This window comes from Lissotriton vulgaris, chromosome 1_1 (genome assembly GCF_964263255.1).
Source record: "Lissotriton vulgaris chromosome 1_1, aLisVul1.2, whole genome shotgun sequence".
NCBI classification, from domain to species: Eukaryota; Metazoa; Chordata; class Amphibia; order Caudata; family Salamandridae; genus Lissotriton; species Lissotriton vulgaris.
Window position 1 is genome coordinate 860744667 of NC_141685.1, and position 24017 is coordinate 860768683.

Sequence of the window (24017 nt, forward strand, 5' to 3'; positions counted from 1 at the left end):
GCAGTTTCGGTAATAGTAGATTCAACTACCCGTGTTAGCTGACGTATGTTTCTACTATTGGCCATAGGCCCCCAGAACGGAAGGAAGCCTTTGAAGAAGTCTCCAGCTTCCTGGCCAGCGGTATCTTCCTTGCTGAAAACACCTCTAGCTACTCTTGTTCTGTGATAATCCGGTGAAGCAGTGTATGTCGGAGGCAACAATCGAGCAATATAACATGATCCTGAGAAGTCGGCAGGCAACCATGTATAAGCTCTGTCTCGACAAATGAAGTAGGTACCCCTAGCAGTGAGGAAGGCAGGGGAAGAGTTAGCCGGAAACACATAAGTCTCTACGCACTCACTCCTCCCTAGCTGAGCTCTCAGATTTCTCCCATTACCTTGCAAACAGACCTGACCTTGGTGAGGTACGACCCAGATTGGAGTTGAGCTTCTACGCTTGTTTTCTCCTAAACTAAGGCGATACTCTGAAGTATTCCAACTTAAATATACTCGCAATTCGTCTCTAGGGTAAGATGGAGTATTATTGACGTCCTTAACCATGTCAATAATTCCCTGGACTAAGGCTTTGTTGGCAGAGTTATATTTAGTGGAACGTGGTGGACGTGGAGGATAGGTTTCAAGGGCATAAGCAAAGATGGTTTGGAAGGCCTGAAATGATCCATTATAGCTGTAAGGCAAAACCAAATAGGGAATACCTTTATCCATAGTGTGAGGTATCAAGCCACACACCCAGCAGTCTGTAGTGTTAACCACCAGTTGGTGTTGGTGCAAGAGCTGTACAAAAGTGTTATTAATGAATTCTGAGCGTCGAGCTTGCTCATGTTCTGGAAATGAGTGAAAAGAGTGTATAGAAGAAACAGTAGAAATAGCTGGATCAAGGGGAGGCACTGTAGAAACTGGCACAAAAATCAAATTTATGCTAAAGACAATTCCACCCACCAATGTTGCTAAAACAATCAAAAATGTAATGGCACATTGCATCAAGAAACATTTGCTGTGAAGAATTCTATTAAGTCTGTTTCTGCGAACGTAAATCACATTTTCTCGTTGCAGCGCAGGAAGTTCCATCTTCTACAATCCGCTCGCGACCACTGATGATGTGTACGTAGATGAAAATGCCTCTGTCAGCCCTGGGAGTTCCCAGAACTAACAGAAAGATCGACCTTGTGTCAGACCCCTGCAAATTCAAACTAGGCACACAGCCACGACCCTACGGCTACCCAGACGGCAAGGCAATTAAAAAAACAATAGACAATAGCAAACTTCCTGGCTGAAAAGCAAAAGTTCAATATATATATATCAAAATCACAATATGCAGTTGCCTGCTTTATTTGTCCGTTTTATGGCTTCTAAGGTTGTATCTCTTCTTCGCTGGTACTGTTTGATCGGAAAATAGTGTATCACTAGCAGCTGTTGTAGAGTTTAAGTTCGCAGATGGCAAAGTTTCTTTTGATGCTGGAGACAAATGTTCAATGTTCAAAGCAGTCTTTTCAGGAGGAGAGTCAAGTTTCAAAGTGTCAGTAATCAAATCGGCATCGCTAAAAGGGACAAATTTCGGAGTTATTTCAGATTCGGAGGCACCAATTCCCTTCTTCACCCAGTCGTCGTAGGGCAGCGGCAGTGGAACACGCTTTACGTGAGAAGCGTGGATCCAGTGCTTGCGACCAGCAACACGTACAGCTGTCCTCGTCGTCAGCAGGACCTGGAAGGGGCCGATGTAGCGAGGCTGAAGATTCTTTGTCCTCGCGAAGTTCCTGACCACCACGTGGTCGCCGGGTTTCAGCTGATGCCCTGGACTCTCCGGAGGTTTTGGCAAAGCATCAAAGACCTGTTGATGAATAAGACTTAATTTAGCAGTCAAGTCGTAAAGGTAGTCTATCAACATAGGATATTCAATGGAGCAAAACCTTTTAGGCCTTGGCACACCCCAGATATTTGCTGGGCGGCCAAACACAATCTCATATGGAGAAAGCCCTATTCTAGAATGCACTGTTGCTCTCGTTGATAACAAAGCCAAAGGAAGTGCGTCTGGCCAAGCCAAACCTGTGGATGCTTGTATTTTGGCTATTTTAAGCTTGAGGGTGCCATTGTAACCCTCGACTAAACCAGCAGACTGGGGATGGTTCGCACTATGAAACTTTTGTTTCAATCCTAGACCAGCACACACACTCTGCATAACTTTCCCTATAAACTCACTTCCGTTATCTGACCATACAATCCGTGGCATTCCGTACCTAGGGAAAAATTCTTTTAGAAGAATTTTGGCAGTAGATAGAGCAGTGTTGTCCTTTAGTGGGTATGCTTCTATCCATCTGGAAAAAGCACAAACTACCACCAGGACGTATTTTAAATTGTTGCAGCGTTCCATGTGAATGAAGTCTAACTGAATCACTTCAAAGGGACAGGAAGGAGGAGCAAAATGACCAGCTGGAGTTGGAGTTCCCTTGCCAGGATTATGCATCAAGCACACCATACAATTTTTCACCACTCTCTCTGCACACTTACTGATTCCCTCATTCTTCCAGACCGGAGCTAACATTTTACATATCCCTTTAGAACTTATGTGCGCCACTCCATGCGCCATCGTCACTACTGCAAGCACATACGCATCAGGCAACATCCAACGCTGCTGTTCTGTCAAATCGATCCAACATCCATTCGAGTCCAATTTGCCCGTACTTTCTCTCCATACGCGTTTCTCTTCCTCAGTCGCTTCTTTCTGAATCTCTTTCACACTTTCCATAGTGTCCTCACACATTCCAGACTCAGCAATCCATCTTGCAGACGTAGCAACATACATTCTACTCATCATGTCTCTAGCTGTTTGTTTAGCGGTTTCATCAGCAAAGGCATTTCCCCGACCAACATCATCCGTGATTGCTTTATGAGCACTGCACTTCACAATCGCAACTTCAGTCGGTAAGGTTAGAGATTCCAACAAGTCGTTAACTAGCTGACCATGTTGAATCTTAGTCCCATGGGACGTAATGAAACCCCTTTCTCTCCACAACCGGCCAAAATTATGGGCCACGCCAAATGCGTACTGACTATCTGTAAACACATTCACTCTCTTTCCCTCAGCTAAAACACACGCTCTCGTAAGAGCTATTAATTCTGCTGCTTGGGCAGAATTCTGACTCACTCTTGCAGTCTCCACAATCGTCTTCAAAGTCGTTACCGCGTAGGCAGCAGTCACATCACCATTCTCCAATTTAAAACATGACCCGTCCACATACAGCGTACCATCCGGGTCGGATAGGGGAGTATCCCTCAAGTCGATGCGACCTTTTGTCTCTTCCTCCGTTTTGAAATAGCAGTCATGTGGCTCAGAATCACTCGACTCTTGATCAGTCGGCAACAATGTTGCTGGATTCAATACATTGCATCTTTTGATCTGAATATGACTTGCTAATAACGTCAGCTCGTAACCAGATAATCTCGCACTAGTAAGGTGTTGTGTCTTCGTTCGGTTCATGAGTGTATCCACTGCATGAGGAACCATGACCACTAGCATATTGTTCATCACCAAACCAGCAGATTGTCGAATGGAAGCTGCAGCTGCCGCTGTAGCCCTCAAACAACTAGGCAACGCTCTAGCTACCGGATCTAATGTTGATGAGAAATACGCACAAGGGCGTTGTTTATCACCAAACTTCTGTGTCAGAACACTCAACGCGCAACCTTCTCTTTCGTGAACGTAGAGCGTGAATGGCTTGCTATAATCAGGTGTACCCAATACAGGAGCTGAACACAGTGCTTTTCGTAATTCAATAAAACTCTCTTGACATTCATCAGACCATGGCACCGGACTCGGAACATTTTTCCCAGTCAAAGCTACCAATGGTTTCGCTAAAAGTGAAAAATTTGGAATCCACTGCCTACAGTAGGAGGTAATACCTAGAAAGGCACGTACTTCTCTCTGTGTGCGTGGAACACTCATCTGCGTAATTGCTTTTATTCTCTCTGGGGTCAACTTCCTTCCCTCCTTTGATAAGAGGTGACCTAGGTAGGTTACTTCTTGGCAGCAATATTGCATTTTGGAAGGTGACACCTTATGATTCAAATTAGACAAATGATGCAATAGTGAAATTGTAGCTGCTTTGCAAGTTTCCTTGTCATCGGCAGCCACTAAAAGATCGTCTACGTACTGTACTAGGGCAGAACCTGGAGGAAGGACAAAAGAATCTAGCTGACTTTTTAAAGCTTGACTGTAAATGGATGGACTTTCACAATAGCCTTGTGGAGCGCGTTTAAATCTGAAACTGTGACCTCCTAAACAGAAGCCGAAAATATCCCTACTTTCTTCAGCTATCGGAATGCTGAAAAAGGCATTCTTAAGGTCTATAACTGAGAACCACGTAGCTGTGGCAGGAATCAATGTTAACAAGGCAGTAATGTCTGGCACTACAGGAAACTGCGGAATTACAATCTTATTAACTTCTCTAAGGTCTATGACAAACCTATAAACTGGAGGCTTTGTAGGATCAGTTCGTTTCAAGATCGGTAATACAGGACTGTTACAGACATTTCCTCGCGTTTCTTCAACCACACCTTTCTTAATCAAATCTTGCACAATTAGTAAAAGTGCACGTTCTCCTTCATTCGAGATTTTATATTGAGGAATTCTTGGAAATTTTACATTCGCTTTCAAAGTTACTACATATGGTGGAATTTCTAGTAGACCTACATCATTGGGACCAGTCGCCCAAAGAGAATCAGGGAGTGAACGTAGCTCCGGCGGGAGTGCGTCCATTGACAAGTACATCGGAGAGGTGAGTCTTTTACCCAAAGTAAGCTGTACTCCTTCCGGAGAACAGTACAATGTCGCATATAGTCGTTTTAACAAATCTAAACCAAGCAGATTTTCATTACAACCTGTCGTCAAAATCAGGGGTGCTTTCAAGTGACACGGTCCAACAGAAATAGACAAAGGACCAGATATCGGGTTGTACACAGGGGCGCCTGAAAAACCTACGGAAACATTTGTTGAGCCAGACAAAGGTGCGCCAGGGAGTTTCGCCAGCATGATAGAACTTTTCGCGGCACCAGTATCCAACAGAAACGGTTCGACTACACCTGATGTTGCTACTGCGACATAAGGCCCACTCTGATCCACTGGAACTGATACTACTCCCTCTCTCTGTCCATGGCTGTCCTAGTACCCATTTTGTTGAGAATCCTCATCTACTTCACAATAATCTTCAACAAGATATTGTTGAGATCTATTTTGCTGAGCAGATTGTCCATTTCGTTGATCAAAGTGATTGGAGGGACGATCATTCGTTTGTGGAGGCATAGCACCTCGCCCTCGACCTCTAGAATTCTGCGCATAACCACCACGACCTCTCTGAGCTGCTGCTGCATTATTTTGCGCTAAGATCGGACATTCATTTTTATAGTGACCCTCTTTCTTACAGTACACGCACTGATTCCACTGATATTGAGGCCTTGATGTACTATAATCTGTCCTTTGATATGAGTTTTGCTGTGTATTAGTCTGATTCGTACGAGGCGGATACGCCTGCTGCAAAAGAACTTTAGTTTTTAAATCTTTTGTTTTCTTCTCTGATTTCTCCTTTTCCTCTTTATCCCTATTTTCGTAGTACTGTGCAGTCGCAAGTATTTGCGCTGTCGTAGATACAGCCCACGCACTTTCTGAGTCTTTCAATTTATTGCATAATTCAGGTAACAAATTATGCACAAATTTATCGACAAAGAGTCTTTGTCCTCCTTCTGTGCTCATATCCTGACCACTATGATCTACAAAAGTCTCTTCGAACCTCGTGAAGAAGTCCGAGACGCTTTCGTCTTTCTTCTGTCTACACGCTGACAACTTGTCCCAATTAACACGCAATGCTGGCATCAGAGTCTTCATTAAATCAATTATTCTACCTGGCAGATTAGCAATCAAAGGTTCGGGTTTCGCACCACCTATTTGTTGAGCATCTGCTGCAGTGATAGCTGCCCAATCACCACCTAAAGCAGCCTGATGATCCTCTCTACGAATTTTAGCCCACACTGGTTGCGGAACTACATTACCAAACAACATATCAATGTCGGCTAAGTTCATTATACAAGCCTCAACTGTCTGTGTCAATTCCTTGTAATATCCGGCTGGATTCTTACGTGGATCTGGCAAAGCCTGTTTCACTGCTAACACTTCTGCTCGCTTCCATGGAATATGTATCCATACTCTTTGGAACTGTGCTGGAGCAGCTGCAATTCCTGCATTATCATCACGTTGTACTGCTTCGCGCCAAATTGGAGGAACCTCCCTCATAGGATATTGGCGACTTGGCTTCACTTTACCTTTTTCTAAATCTCTCGGTGAACGAAGAGATGGATCACTCCTAAAACTTAAAATGAGTTCCATCGCTTGCTTTATATTCTCACCCACTATCATTCCAGCAGCAAACTCCTTTTGAACTTTAATTAAATCTTCCAAATCTGATTCGACGTCGTCTTCTTCTATCTCTTCACGTAACAACGAGCACATCTCATCAAAGACGTACCGTTGCGTTGGCTCTCCCCATTGCATAAATGTCTCTAACACATCTTTCGTACTATATCTTCTAACTTTCGTAATCCATCTGAGAGCCGTGGAGTCTAAAACTCCCCGTTCCTCAGTACTTGGAAGCTGACTCCGTCTCTGAACAGAGTCAGGAGTAGGAGTCTTAATCAAGGTTTTATATATAGGAGACAGCATATTAGTAACAGAATCAGTGATTCTTCGACGAACAGAAAGTGGAGTTAGTACACTCGCAGACATAGAGAATGCAGTAGAGGTAGGAATAGATGACGAAACAGTAGGAGTATCGAGAAAAATAGTTTGAGGACCAGTAGGTACAGTGGTAGGTATAGGAGCTGGCAGTGCGGGAAGAGGAGGAGCTGTAGGAACATTTACATTCACCACAGGAAGTATAGGAACTTGATTCTGAGGAACAGGAGCAGGAACACCAGGTTGTCCAGCAACCGGCAATTGAACATTCGGGATGAGTGGAGCCGTAGCACCTTGTGCATACGGTGGAGGTGACCGTAATAGATAAGATAGCAGAGGATCGTTTTCGGAATCCTCCAGTATCTTAGCCATTTTCGATGGCAAGGCAGGATAGCACTTGTCAATCGCTAAGTTATGCTCTCTAATGGCTACATCTATGGCCTTTTCACACTCGTTAGCCTGCAACTGTTTAGTCGCTTGCTCTAGAGTTAACTCTTCTTGTTCTTTTTGCTCTTTCTTCAACCTTTTCATTTCTCTCTGTTTGGATTCTTTCCGCCAATAACGAAAAGAGTCAAACATTGCCGGCCGGGCTTTCTTCCTAAACAATTTCGCTTCTAAGTTGTCGAGAATCTCTTGTTCAAAACTACCATGCAGTGGCCAACTAAGGACACCATCCTTCTTACAATAACGGACCCATATCTCATTATAAGTTATAGGACCCACACCATACTTACAGTATAAATCATATAGGGGAGTCCCAATCGGAGGAACCAGACAAGAGTCCTCTAATTGTGAGTCACTGTTGCAACTAAAACAAGACAACATTTTCCGACTTACCATTTTCAGTCCGGAACACAAAACAAACAAACACGAAACAAATTGTGCACTTGAACCAAGAACTTAGGCCTACCAAAAACGAACTGATGTATCGATACCCAAAACTAAACCAAATAGATTATCGTAATTAGATCAACCAACGATAATCTGGCAAAACCAAACCAAACCAAGAACCGATCAAGGATTTTTAACAATCCTCACAAAAGTAACCAGCTAGCTATTACTAAATACTTAACTGAGTCACTGAAGACGTCACCAAGGAGAAACCCGTCACGTTTCGCCGTACTAAGGACTGCACCACTTCGGGTCCAAGACAGGGCGACGGTCAAGGCAACGGCCCACTGCAGCCGTCCTGAACGGGAACCCTCGTGGAAGAGAACTTCAGGGCCACTTTTGCGATATGCCGGGATCGATGAAGTGGGGCGCCTCCCTCAGGAATCTTCACACGAAGCTTCTCGAACTCTTCAGGCTTTTGGACCGGTACCGAATGACGTCGCCCCACGTTGGGCGCCAATTGGAGTTCTGGACTTTTTGGTTCCGTCCAGAGGTGTCAGGGTACAACACCCAAAGACCCCGGAGTCCCACCTGCCTTGGTGCACAAATGAACAGAAACACGGGCTTCTCGATGGTGGCGTCAAAGACCAAAGGTTTATTACTGCAGGGACACAGAAGTCATAGATACTACACACGGGCAGTAACCAGGAGCCTGTTCGATTTGCACAAAGTGGGTTGCTCCTTATATACCAAAAATTGTGCTCTAGGCAAATATTTCACATGTCGGTACATTCCCAAACCTTTTGTGTCTCTAAACAATAAATATTTGGCGTTACACAGGAACTGTCGATAATATCTGATACCAAACATCACGAAGAGGGGTTCCCACCAGTCCATCACAATCCCTTGTCAATATTGTATTCAAGAGCCGGACCGCCTCATCGTAAAGTTCGTTACCTCCCCCTAATAAAGGCCCCGAAGGAAAGGAGCATAGCCAGGTGCAGAAGATCGAAAGCGGGATAAGAGATGTTTGTGGGTTGTAAATGGGCAAGGCTACCGGCTTCGGCCGCCTAATCATGATCAGGTACAATGGACACGAAGACCAGTTTGGCAGGACTGGCCTCGGGCAGAGGAGGCAGCCTTTGTCGAGTCATGCAGCTACAGCGTGATCTGATTTAAGGTGCACGTGTCATGTAAGAGGTGAATCTCCGGCTAAAGCTACGTGTCCTTAATCAAAGTGGAGTGAATGCAGTGATCAGAGGCTATTGCATATGTGAGGGCAAGGAAACACAAAATGGCGGCCATGATGTAAGATGGATGCCGTGGGTAGATCAGAAATGTGTCAGTGAAAGGAGTGCTCTTGCTCGTAGCGTAGCGGAAAAACTAGGATATACTAAATGGATCATTTGCGGTTCACTGATATCATTTTTATGTATTTCCGACAAACTTGAAAACACGGGTTCAAGTCGTCACGGAACCTCACCCCCCATTGCCCCTAACCATTTGGGGTACACCCCATGAGGGAGGATCAGAGCAATAAAAACTAATGGTAGCCCCCCCAAAAAGTACCTGGAAGCCATGCCATTCTGTGCACCTCATCGCCTTCACGTTGCGCCCAAGCACCTTTTAATACTGAACCCCCCATTTTTGACTGCCCCCTCCCAACAGAAATCAGAGAGTATAGGGGGGTGCAGTAAAAAAGTATTTGCACTTTCCCACAATAAGTCAGGATCCTACTCCACCTATTCCTCTGCTCTCTGACCCCACCCATATACCCCTCCTCTCTGACCCCACCCACTCTGACTAGGCTGCTCCTGAACCCCTCCTCTCTGACCCCACCCACTCTGACTTGGCTCCTCCTATACCCCTCCTCTCTCACCCAGCTCCTCCTATACCCCTCCTCTCTGACCCCACCCACTCTGACTAGGCTCCTCCTATACCCCTCCTATCCGACCCAGCTCCTCCTATACCCCTCCTCTCTGACCCAGCTCCTCCTACACCCCTCCTCTCTGACCCCACCCACTCTGACTAGGCTGCTCCTGAACCCCTCATCTCTGACCCCACCCACTCTGACTAGGCTCCTCCTATACCCCTCCTCTCCGACCGAGCTCCTCCTATACCCCTCCTCTCTCACCCAGCTCCTCCTATACCCCTCCCCTCTGACCCCACCCACTCACTACTTACCAACCAACCTGCAATCCCTCATTCACTAGGCATGATTCCACTCTTACACAACACACAGACACATTTTACTTACCAATTGGCCCTTTAGGCCCACCTCCAACTTACCTCTGCTCTGCCACCATCAGTCACCTGGTGCCGAACCCGGGATTTGAACCCTGGTTGCCTGGATGGAAGGCAGGCACTTACCCACTGGACCACACTGGTTTCCATGTAAGTAGCGTATCAAATTGTCCTTATGTCATGGTCATCCTTTTCATGTGCAATGGATGCCGCAGGGAAGGACACCAAGGCCTGTATGTTGCTTATAGTTACTACTGCAATCCTCTAGACCACCAAGGAGCTATAGCTCAAAGGTAAGTCTTGTACCTTTGGTGGGGACAGCCCTCACAGGCCAGGGTTCGAATCCTGCCAATGCTGTAGAAGTATCCCAAGGTGGAAATTTTCAAAAAGTGAATAGTTTTTTTTTTTTGCAAATTTTTTTTTTACTTGGTAACAGAGGAGAAAAGTGGACACTCTTTTTGGCATGTGTGTCCCGAAATTTCAAATGTTTTCCCTCATGACCTTCTACCAACCGCCCTATCTCTCAAGTAGGTGCAATAGGGACAAGGCCTTATCTTCCTTTATCAATGTCTTCATTCTTTGTCCTTTAAGTTTGGTGAATTGCAGAGTGCAATTGTGGTATTGGGGGTTATAACTGAGCACAAGAATAAGAGGAAGGGGCTACACTTGTTGTAAAATAGGTTGGATGATGGTGATTTTTTATTTTGGTGTGAGCCACTTGCTCAAATCAGGGGTTTTGTGTCAGTGAGCTTGGATAGAAATAAAGGTCAAGTATGAGCTCTGGCTAATGAAATGATGGGTCAAGTTTGAGGCAAGCTAGAGTCCATTTATTAGGTGCAATAAGAAGCTACAAAGATTGTTTCCTTTAAGAGACAGACAAGGGCAGAGTCAAGCCTTTGCTCTAATAGGTCTGCATCATGCCTGCTGCAGGATGTGAAGGAATGGACCTCCACAGCAGTGCGCTGTGCCGGGCTGGGCTGTGCAGGACTGAGCTGGGCTGGGCTGGGCTGGGCTGGGCTGGGCTGGGCTGGGCCTGCCCTGGCACTGTGAATTTAATCACCCACCTCCTTCCTTTGAGGAACGCTCACGAACGCCCACGAACGCCCTTGTTCTGTATACAGGCTGACAGCAGGCAATTTAGGACCCTGCTAAATGAGGGTGATGTCCCCATGTGCTTCCTTTGAGTGGCAAAATCCTTCGTCTAAGGCAGGTGGGCTTTTTTAAAATTTGGTTGAAGACCATATGTTGGAGGTGGTATCACGGCACAAGCCGCCGACCGTCTCAGAAGAAAGTGTGCATGGGAGGATATTATTTGCATAGGACAGCCCTCTTCTCAGTCCCATTCTTATGCTGCAGTTGCCATGAAGTGTTACTAGAGGGCAGCAGTATGAACAAAAGAGCACACTGAGGCTTTTCTTCTGCTTGCTGACATGATTCTTGTTCATGGTGGTCTTGCAGGGCCTAAAGAGTGAAGGACTGCGTTGACTGAGGGGATGAGGAATGGCAGGCCTGTATTTGTGGTGAAGGGGGAATAATTAGAAGGTAAACAGCAATATGAAAACGTCAAAGCATATATGTTTGCTGAGTGATTGAGTCTGTGTGTCGCGTGTCTCTTTGAAGGGAGATGTGAGAAAGGAATAGCAGCACCGTAGACTTCAGATGGGAGAGAGCAAGCAAGGATGAATATTACCCTCAAATCCAAATACTTACAGTACCTCAAAGATGACAAGTGCGATATGATGTTCTGCAATTGTAAGGATTTGCCATGTGTGGTACATAAATATGCATGGTTAGTGAGGTTTTTCCCAGAATGTGAGTATCGTTAGGCTGGCAAATGTCAGGCACTCCTTTGGGAGTATGAGGCCAAGAAAAAATTTGGGAAGTTTGCTACAGTCATCTGTAGGATCGAAAGACACTGGGGAATCCTTACAGAGGGAGCCAGGCTGCACAAAATGTGATAACAGTTGGACAGAAATCTTTAGCAGGGACTTTTGTCTACCCCCAATGTGGGACCAGGACCGCAGTACCTCTGTGTCTCTGAAACATATGTTGACCTCTGCACACCACCATCTCAATACCCCTCAAATGTTCCCTCCTGGTACCCCAGCTTTGGTAGTGCATCTGGAGTTCTGGACTTTTTGGTTCCGTCCAGAGGTGTCAGGGTACAACACCCAAAGACCCCGGAGTCCCACCTGCCTTGGTGCACAAATGAACAGAAACACGGGCTTCTCGATGGTGGCGTCAAAGACCAAAGGTTTATTACTGCAGGGACACAGAAGTCACAGAATCTACACACGGGCAGAATCTAGGAGACTGTTCGATTTGTACAAAGTGGGTTGCTCCTTATATACTAAAAATTGTGCTCTAGGCAAATATTTCACATGTCGGTACATTCCCAAACCTAAACAATAAATATTTGGCGTTACACAGGAACTGTCGATAATATCTGATACCAAACATCACGAAGAGGGGTTCCCACCAGTCCATCACAATCCCTTGTCAATATTGCATTCAAGACCCGGACCGCCTCATCGTAAAGTTCGTTACCTCCCCCTAATAAAGGCCCAGAAGGAAAAGGAGCAGAGCCAGGTGCAGAAGATAGAAAACGGGATAAGAGATGTTTGTGGGTTGTAAATGGGTAAGGCTACCGGCTTCGGCCGCCTAATCATGATCAGGTACAATGGACAGGAAAACCAGTTCAGGTGGGCTGGCCTCGGGCAGAGGAGGCAGCCTTTGTCGAGTCATGCAGCTTCAGCATGATCTGGTTTAAGGTGCACGTGTCATGTAAGAGGTGAATCTCCGGCTAAGGCTACGTGTCCTTAATCAAAGTGAAGTGAATGAAATGATCAGAGGCTATTGCATATGTGAGGGCAAGGAACCACAAAATGGCGGCCACGATCTAAGATGGATGCCGTGTGTATATCAGAAATGTGTCAGTGGAAGGAGTGCTCTTGCTCGTAGCGTAGCGAAAACACTAGGATATACTAAATGGATCATTTGCGGTTCGCTGATACTAATTTTATGTATTTCCGACAAACTTGAAAACACGGGTTCAAGTCGTCACGGAACCGTCACGGAACCTCAGACCCTCCTTTTGCCCTTACATAGGCAATTACTCAATCTATGTCTGAATCTAGTTCTATGCTCATCAGGTCAGTGACATGCTGTTGTATCATCATCCTTTCTCGTGTCTTTTCTCCAAATGCAGGTGGTTTCCTAAAACAGGTTGTAGCACAAAGACTACACAGAGCAGGACCACACTGGATAATCAGACAACATGAGAATAGTAATATTAAGATGACACCAATGACCATTAGAACCTTCCATCCCCACGCTGAGATCAGAGTCCAAACCCACTCCATAAAGGACCAGTTTCCCTCATCTACATGTATGGAGTCCGAAATCTTGTGCAACTTAGAGATCGCCTCGTAAACTGTTGGAGCATTATTAGGAATAAAGACACAGCAGCTCGATTGGATCATTCTGCATACCCCACCTCGATCTGCAAGTATAACATCTAGAACCATACGGTTCTGCAATGTCATGAGCCTATCCGCCTGAAGCTCAGCTGTCAGATTGCTAAGGGCACCAGCAGTTTCAGTAATAGTAGATTCAACTACCCGTGTTAGCTGACGTATGTTTCTACTATTGGCCATAGGCCCCCAGAACGGAAGGAAGCCTTTGAAGAAGTCTCCAGCTTCCTGACCAGCGGTATCTTCCTTGCTGAAGACACCTCTCGCTACTCTTGTTCTGTGGTAATCAGGTGAAGCAGTGTATGTCGGAGGCAATAATCGAGCAATATAACATGATCCTGAGAAGTCGGCAGGCAACCATGTATAAGCTCTGTCTCGACAAATGAAATAGGTACCCCTGGCAGTAAGGAAGGCAGGGGAAGAGTTAGCCGGAAACACATAAGTCTCTACGCACTCACTCCTCCCTAGCTGAGCTCTCGGATTTCTCCCATTACCTTGCAAACAGACCTGACCTCGGTGAGGTACGACCCAGATTGGAGTTGAGCTTTTACGCTTGCTTTCTCCTAAACTAAGGCGATACTCTGAAGTATTCCAACTTAAATATACTCGCAATTCGTCTCTAGGGTATGATGGAGTATTATTGACGTCTTTGACCATGTCAATAATTCCCTGGACTAAAGCTTTGTTGGCAGAGTTATATTTAGTGGAACGTGGTGGACGTGGAGGATAGGTCTCAAGAGCATAAGCAAAGATGGTTTGAAGGGCCTGAAATGATCCATTGTAGCTGAAAGGCAAAACCAGATAGGGAATACCTTTATCCATAGTGTGGGGTATCAAGCCACACACCCAACAGTCTGTCGTGTTAACTACCAGTTGGTGTTGGTGCAAGAGCTGTACAAAAGTATTATTAATGAATTCTGAGCGTCGAGCTTGCTCATGTTCCGGAAACGAGTGAAAAGAGTGTATAGAAGAAACAGTAGAAATAGCAGGATCAAGGGGAGGTACTGTAGATACTGGCACAAAAATCAAATTTATGCTAAAGACAATTCCACCCACCAATGTTGCTAAAACAATCAAAAATGTAATGGCACATTGCATCAAGAAACATTTGCTATGAAGAATTCTATTTAGTCTGTTTCTGCGAACGTAAACCACATTTTCTCGTTGCAGCGCAGGAAGTTCCATCTTCTACAATCCGCTCGCGACCACTGATGATGTGTACGTAGATGAAAATGCCTCTGTCAGCCCTGGGAGTTCCCAGTACTAACAGAAAGATCGACCTTGTGTCAGACCCCTGCAAATTCAAACTAGGCACACAGCCACGACCCTACGGCTACCCAGACGGCAAGGCAATTTTAAAAACAATAAACAATAGCAAACTTCCTGGCTGAAAAGCAAAAAAGTCCAATGTATATAAATATCAAAATCACAATATGCAGTTGCCTGCTTTATTAGTCCTTTTTATGGCTTCTAAGGTTGTATCTTTTCTTCGCTGGTACTGTTTGATCGGAAAATAGTGTATCACTAGCAGCTGTTGCAGAGTTTACGTTCGCAGATGGCAAAGTTTCTTCTGATGCTGGAGACAAATTTTCAATGTTCAAAGCAGTCTTTTCAAGAGGAGAGTCACGTTTCAAAGTGTCAGAAATCAAATCGGCATCGCTGAAAGGGACAAATTTTGGAGTTATTTCAGATTCGGAGGCACCAATTCCCTTCTTCACCCAGTCGTCGTAGGGCAGCGGCAGTGGAACACGCTTTACGTGAGAAGCGTGGATCCAGTGCTTGCGACCAGCAACACGTACAGCTGTCCTCGTCGCCAGCAGGACCTGGAAGGGGCCGATGTAGCGAGGCTGAAGATTCTTTGTCCTCGCAAAATTTCTGACCACCACGTGGTCGCCGGGTTTCAGCTGATGCCCTGGACTCTCCGGAGGTTTTGGCAAAGCATCAAAGACCTGTTGATGAATAAGACTTAATTTAGCAGTCAAGTCGTAAAGATAGTCTATCAACATAGGATATTCAATGGAGCAGAATTGTTTAGGCCTTGGCACACCCCAGACATTTGCCGGGCGGCCAAATACAATCTCATATGGAGAAAGCCCTATTCTAGAATGCACTGTTGCTCTCGTTGATAACAAGGCCAAAGGAAGTGCGTCTGGCCAAGCCAAACCTGTGGATGCTTGAATTTTGGCTATTTTAAGCTTGAGGGTGCCATTGTAACCCTCGACTAAACCAGCAGACTGGGGATGGTTCGCACTATGAAATTTTTGTTTCAATCCTAGACCAGCACACACACTCTGCATAACTTTCCCTATAAACTCACTTCCGTTATCTGACCATACAATCCGTGGCATTCCAAACCTAGGGAAAAATTCTTTGAGAAGAATTTTGGCAGTTGATAAAGCAGTGTTGTCCTTTAATGGGTATGCTTCTATCCACCTGGAAAAAGCACAAACCACCACCAGGACGTATTTTAAATTGTTGCAGCGTTCCATGTGAATGAAGTCTAACTGTATTACTTCAAAGGGACAGGAAGGAGGAGCAAAATGACCAGCTGGAGTTGGAGTTCCCTTGCCAGGATTATGCATCAAGCACACCATACAATTTTTCACCACTCTCTCTGCACACTTACTGATTCCCTCATTCTTCCAAACCGGAGCTAACATCTTACATATCCCTTTTAGAACTTATATGTGCCACTCCATGCGCCATCGTCACTACTGCAAGCACATACGCATCAGGCAACATCCAACGCTGCTGTTCTGTCAAATCAATCCAACATCCATTCGAGTCCAATTTGCCCGTACTTTCTCTCCATACGCGTTTCTCTTCCTCAGTCGCTTCTTTCTGAATCTCTTTCACACTTTCCATTGTGTCCTCACACATTCCAGACTCAGCAATCCATCTTGCAGACGTAGCAACATACATTCTACTCATCATGTCTCTAGCTGTCTGTTTAGCGGTTTCATCAGCAAAGGCATTTCCCCGACCAACATCATCCGTGATTGCTTTATGAGCACTGCACTTCACAATCGCAACTTCAGTCGGTAAGGTTAGAGATTCTAACAAGTCGTTAACTAGCTGACCATGTTGAATCTTAGTCCCATGGGACGTAATGAAACCCCTTTCTCTCCACAACCGGCCAAAACTATGGGCCACGCCAAATGCGTACTGACTATCTGTAAACACATTCACTCTCTTTCCCTCAGCTAAAACACACGCTCTCGTAAGAGCTATTAACTCTGCAGCTTGGGCAGAATTCTGACTCACTCTTGCAGTCTCCACAATCGTCTTCAAAGTCGTTACCGCGTAGGCAGCAGTCACATCACCATTCTCCAATTTAAAACATGACCCGTCCACATACAGCGTACCATCTGGGTCGGATAGAGGAGTATCTCTCAAGTCGATACGACCTTTTGTCTCTTCCTCCGTTTTGAAATAACAGTCATGTGGCTCAGAATCACTCGACTCTTGATCAGTCGGCAACAATGTTGCTGGGTTCAATACATTGCATCTTTTGATCTGAATATGACTCGCTAATAACGTCAGCTCGTAACCAGATAATCTCGCACTAGTAAGGTGTTGTGTCTTCGTTCGGTTCATGAGTGTGTCTACTGCATGAGGAACCATGACCACTAGCATATTGTTCATCACCAAACCAGCAGATTGTCGAATGGAAGCTGCAGCTGCCGCTGTAGCCCTCAAACAACTAGGCAATGCTCTAGCTACCGGATCTAATGTTGATGAGAAATACGCACAAGGGCGTTGTTTATCACCAAACTTCTGTGTCAAGACACTCAACGCGCAACCTTCTCTTTCGTGAACGTAGAGCGTGAATGGCTTACTGTAATCAGGTGTGCCCAATACAGGAGCTGAACACAAAGCTTTTCGTAATTCAGCAAAACTCTCTTGACATTCATCAGACCATGGCACCGGACTCGGAACATTTTTCCCAGTCAAAGCTACCAACGGCTTTGCTAAAAGTGAAAAATTTGGGATCCATTGCCTACAGTAAGAGGTAATACCTAGAAAGGCACGTACTTCCCTCTGTGTGCGTGGAACACTCATCTGCGTAATTGCTTTTATTCTTTCTGGGGTCAACTTCCTTCCCTCCTTTGACAAGAGATGACCTAAGTAGGTTACTTCTTGGCAGCAATATTGCATTTTGGAAGGTGACACCTTATGATTCAAATTAGACAAATGATGCAATAGTGAAATTGTAGCTGCCTTGCAAGTTTCCTTGTCATCGGCAGCCACCAAAAGATCGTCTACGTACTGTACTAGGGCAGAACCTGGAGGAAGGACAAAAGAATCTAACTGGCTTTTTAATGCTTGACTGTAAATAGATGGACTTTCACAGTAGCCTTGTGGAGCGCGTTTAAATCTGAAACTGCGACCTCCTAAACAGAAGCCAAAAATATCTCTGCTTTCCTCGGCTATCGGAATGCTGAAAAAGGCATTCTTCAAGTCGATAACTGAGAACCATGTAGCTGTAGCGGGAATCAATGTTAACAAAGCAGTAATGTCTGGCACTACAGGAAACTGCGGAATTACAATCTTATTAACTTCTCTAAGGTCTATGACAAACCTATAGACTGGAGGCTTTGTAGGATCTGTTCGTTTCAAAATCGGCAATACAGGACTGTTACAGACATTTCCTCGCGTTTCTTCAACCACACCTTTTTTAATCAAATCTTGCACAATCAATAAGAGTGCACGCTCACCTTCATTCGATATTTTATATTGAGGAATTCTTGGAAATTTCACATTCGCTTTCAAAGTTACTACATACGGTGGAATCTCTAGTAGACCTACATCATTGGGACCAGTCGCCCAAAGAGAATCAGGGAGTGAACGTAGCTCCGGCGGGAGTTTGTCCATTGACAAGTACATCGGAGAGGTGAGTCTTTTACCCAAAGTAAGCTGTACTCCTTCCGGAGAACAGTACAATGTCGCATATAGTCGTTTTAACAAATCTAAACCAAGCAGATTTTCATTACAACCTGTCGTCAAAATTAAGGGTGCTTTCAATTGACACGGTCCAACAGAAATAGACAAAGGACCAGATATCGGGTTGTACACAGGGGCGCCTGAAAAACCTACGGAAACATTTGTTGAGCCAGACAAAGGTGCGCCAGGGAGTTTCGCATGCATGATAGAACTTTTTGCGGCACCAGTATCCAACAGAAACGGTTCGACTACACCTGATGTTGCTACTGCGACATAAGGCCCACTCTGATCCACTGGAACTGATACTACTCCCTCTCTCTGTCTATGGCTGTCCTAGTACCCATTTTGTTGAAATCCCTCTTCAACTTCACAATAATCCTCAACAAGATATTGCTGAGATCTATTCTGTTGAGCTGACTGTACATTTCGCTGATCAAAGTGATTAGAAGGACGATCATTAGTTTGTGGAGGCATAGCACCTCGTCCCCGACCTCTAGAATTCTGTGCAAAACCACCACGACCTCTCTGAGCTGCTGCCGCATTATTTTGCGCTAAAATCTGACAATCATTTTTATAGTGACCCTCTTTCTTACAGTACGCACACTGATTCCACTGGTATTGAGGCCTGGTCGAATTATAATCTGTCTTTTGATACGAATTCTGTTGCATATTAGTCTGATTCGTGCGAGGCGGATACGCCTGCTGTAAGAGAACTTTAGTCTTTAAATCTTTCGTTTTCTTCTCTGATTTCTCCTTTTCCTCTTTATCCCTATTTTCATAGTACTGTGCAGTCGCAAGTATTTGCGCTGTCGTAGATACAGCCCACGCACTTTCTGAGTCTTTTAATTTATTGCATAATTCGGGTAACAAATTATGCACAAATTTATCGACAAACAATCTCTGTCCTCCTTCAGTGCTCATATCCTGACCACTATGGTCTACAAAAGTCTCTTCGAACCTCGTGAAGAAGTCGGAGACACTTTCGTCTTTCTTCTGTTTACACGCTGACAACTTGTCCCAATTAACACGCAATGCTGGCATCAGAGTCTTCATTAAATCTATTATTCTGCCAGGAAGATTAGCAATTAGGGGTTCGGGTTTCGCACCACCTATTTGTTGAGCATCTGCTGCAGTGATAGCTGCCCAATCACCACCTAAAGCAGCCTGATGATCCTCTCTACGAATTTTAGCCCACACTGGTTGTGGAACTACATTACCAAACAACATATCAATGTCGGCTAAGTTCATTATACAAGCCTCAACTGTCTGCGCTAATTCCTTGTAATATCCGGCTGGATTCTTACGTGGATCTGGCAAGGCCTGTTTCACTGCTAACACTTCTGCTCGCTTCCACGGAATATGTATCCATACTCTTTGGAACTGTGCTGGAGCAGCTGCAATACCCGCATTATCATCACGTTGTACTGCTTCGCGCCAAATTGGAGGAACTTCCCTCATAGGATATTGGCGACTTAGCTTCATTCTACCTTTCTCTAAATCTCTCGGCGAACGAAGAGATGGATCATTCCTAAAACTCAAAATGAGTTCCATCGCTTCCTTTATATTATCGCCCACTATCATTCCAGCAGCAAACTCTTTTTGAATCTTAATTAAATCTTCCAAATCTGATTCGACATCGTCTTCTTCTATTTCCTCACGCAACAACGAGCACATCTCGTCGAAGACGTATCGCTGTGTTGGCTCTCCCCATTGCATAAATGTCTCTAACACATCTTTCGTACTATATCTTCTAACTTTTGTAATCCATCTGAGAGCCGTGGAGTCTAAAACTCCCCGTTCCTCAGTACTTGGAAGCTGACTCCGTCTCTGAACAGAGTCAGGAGTAGGAGTCTTAATCAAGGTTTTATATATAGGAGACAGCATATTAGTAACGGAATCAGTAATTCTTCGACGAACAGAAAGTGGAGTTAGTACACTCGCAGACATAGAGAACGCAGTAGAGGTAGGAATAGATGACGAAACAGTAGGAGTATCGAGGAAAATAGTTTGAGGACCAATAGGTACAGTGGTAGGTATAGGAGCGGGCAGTGCAGGAAGAGGAGGAGCTGTAGGAACATTTACATTCACCACAGGAAGTATAGGAACTTGGTTCTGAGGAACAGGAGCAGGAGCACCAGGTTGTCCAGCAACCGGCAATTGAACATTCGGGATGAGCGGAGCCGTAGCACCTTGTGCATACGGTGGAGGCGACCGTAACAGATAAGATAGCAGAGGATCGTTTTCGGAATCCTCCAGTATCTTAGCCATTTTCGATGGCAAGGCAGGATAGCACTTGTCAATCGCTAAGTTACGCTCTCTAATGGCTACATCTATGGCCTTCTCACACTCGTTAGCCTGCAACTGTTTAGTCGCTTGCTCTAGAGTTAACTCTTCTAGTTCTTTTTGCTCTTTTTTCAACCTTTTCATTTCTCTCTGTTTGGATTCTTTCCGCCAATAACGAAAAGAGTCAAACATTGCCGGCCGGGCTTTCTTCCTAAACAATTTCGCTTCTAAATTGTCGAGAATCTCTTGTTCAAAACTACCATGCAGTGGCCAGCTAAGGACACCATCCTTCTTACAATAACGGACCCATATCTCATTATAAGTTATAGGACCCACACCATACTTACAATATAGGTCATATAGGGGAGTCCCAATCGGAGGAACCAGACAGGAATCCTCTAATTGTGAGTCACTGTTGCAACTAAAACAAGACAACATTTTCCGACTTACCATTCTCAGTCCGGAACACAAAACAAACAAAACACGAAACAAATTGTGCACTTGAACCAAGAACTTAGGCCTACCAAAACGAACTGATGTATCGATACCCAAAACTGAACCAAATAGATTATCGTAACCAGAACAACTAGTGATAATCTTACAAAACCAAACCAAACCAAGAACCGATCAAGGATTTTTAACAATCCTCACAAAAGTAACCAGCTAGCTATCACTAAATACTTAACTGAGGCACTGAAGACGTCACCAAGGAGAAACCCGTCACGTTTCGCCGTACTAAGGACTGCACCACTTCGGGTCCAAGACAGGGCGACGGTCAAGGCAACGGCCCACTGCAGCCGTCCTGAACGGGAACCCTCGTGGAAGAGAACTTCAGGGCCACTTTTGCGATATGCCGGGATCGATGAAGTGGGGCGCCTCCCTCAGGAATCTTCACACGAAGCTTCTCGAACTCTTCAGGCTTTTGGACCGGTACCGAATGACGTCGCCCCACGTTGGGCGCCAATTGGAGTTCTGGACTTTTTGGTTCCGTCCAGAGGTGTCAGGGTACAACACCCAAAGACCCCGGAGTCCCACCTGCCTTGGTGCACAAATGAACAGAAACACGGGCTTCTCGATGGTGGCGTCAAAGACCAAAGGTTTATTACTGCAGGGACACAGAAGTCACAGAATCTACACACGGGCAGAATCTAGGAGACTGTTCGATTTGTACAAAGTGGGTTGCTCCTTATATACTAAAAATTGTGCTCTAGGCAAATATTTCACATGTCGGTACATTCCCAAACCTAAACAATAAATATTTGGCGTTACACAGGAACTGTCGATAATATCTGATACCAAACATCACGAAGAGGGGTTCCCACCAGTCCATCACAATCCCTTGTCAATATTGCATTCAAGACCCGGACCGCCTCATCGTAAAGTTCGTTACCTCCCCCTAATAAAGGCCCAGAAGGAAAAGGAGCAGAGCCAGGTGCAGAAGATAGAAAACGGGATAAGAGATGTTTGTGGGTTGTAAATGGGTAAGGCTACCGGCTTCGGCCGCCTAATCATGATCAGGTACAATGGACAGGAAAACCAGTTCAGGTGGGCTGGCCTCGGGCAGAGGAGGCAGCCTTTGTCGAGTCATGCAGCTTCAGCATGATCTGGTTTAAGGTGCACGTGTCATGTAAGAGGTGAATCTCCGGCTAAGGCTACGTGTCCTTAATCAAAGTGAAGTGAATGAAATGATCAGAGGCTATTGCATATGTGAGGGCAAGGAACCACAAAATGGCGGCCACGATCTAAGATGGATGCCGTGTGTATATCAGAAATGTGTCAGTGGAAGGAGTGCTCTTGCTCGTAGCGTAGCGAAAACACTAGGATATACTAAATGGATCATTTGCGGTTCGCTGATACTAATTTTATGTATTTCCGACAAACTTGAAAACACGGGTTCAAGTCGTCACGGAACCGTCACGGAACCTCACATCAACCGGGTTTCAATCATTTGAGTGACCACAAGCACCCTTCCTATGTGCCTTCCATTTACATTCAGTCAGTAACCCAGCTGCTTCGTTCGCTGTTCAATCTCAAGTGACAGTTGGATGCACATTGCAGGGGTATACAGACATTTACCGTACTGTACAGCCCCTCTCAGTACAGCCAGACTACACTTCTTAAAATCATGAAACATGTTTTGCCCAACAGTAAGGCCAGGCCTTTCCTCTGTAGTTCATAGCCAACGTAAGGAGGAAAAAATCAACTGAAGAGCATGCCAAAATTCTCTACAGACACTGCCAATCCTCACACTTCTGCCTATTTGCATGCCGAGGTTATTCACTATGACCCACCAAACCAATTGCCAACAGTAGCCTCTCCCTGCCTCATTCGTATGCTCCGATGCCACCTTTATTTAGCAAGTGTTAGTGCTCTCGGATTTTGTAGTGCGATTCGCTATAGCCTCTGTTTTCAACAGAAATGTCCTAAAGGTACCTATACCAATCTGCCGGGTGGGGAGGAAGGGGGCTGCTGCTGCTGGCAGTAACATTTTGGGGCACCCGACCTGCAAAAATACAGCCACATGCTCCTTGTTTTACCTTTCAATACCATAACTGCAGAAGAATCGTATGGTGACCCCTGTTGGTAATAGAAACTGTCAAACAGCATCTTGCCTCCCCCCCCGTTGCCCCTAACCATTTGGGGTACACCCCATGAGGGAGGATCAGAGCAATAAAAACTAATGGTAGCCCCCCCAAAAAGTACCTGGAAGCCATGCCATTCTGTGCACCTCATCGCCTTCACGTTGCGCCCAAGCACCTTTTAATACTGAACCCCCCATTTTTGACTGCCCCTCCCAACAGAAATCAGAGAGTATAGGGGGGTGCAGTAAAAAAATATTTGCACTTTCCCACAATAAGTCAGGATCCTACTCCACCTATTCCTCTGCTCTCTGACCCCACCCATATACCCCTCCTCTCTGACCCCACCCACTCTGACTAGGCTGCTCCTGAACCCCTCCTCTCTGACCCCACCCACTCTGACTTGGCTCCTCCTATACCCCTCCTCTCCGACCGAGCTCCTCCTATACCCCTCCTCTCTCACCCAGCTCCTCCTATACCCCTCCTCTCTGACCCCACCTACTCACTACTTACCAACCAACCTGCAATCCCTCATTCACTAGGCATGATTCCACTCTTACACAACACACAGACACATTTTACTTACCAATTGGCCCTTTAGGCCCACCTCCAACTTACCTCTGCTCTGCCACCATCAGTCACCTGGTGCCGAACCCGGGATTTGAACCCTGGTTGCCTGGATGGAAGGCAGGCACTTACCCACTGGACCACACTGGTTTCCATGTAAGTAGCCTATCAAATTGTCCTTATGTCATGGTCATCCTTTTCATGTGCAATGGATGCCGCAGGGAAGGACACCAAGGCCTGTATGTTGCTTATAGTTACTACTGCAATCCTCTAGACCACCAAGGAGCTATAGCTCAAAGGTAAGTCTTGTACGTTTGGTGGGGACAGCCCTCACAGGCCAGGGTTCGAATCTTGCCAATGCTGTAGAAGTATCCCAAGG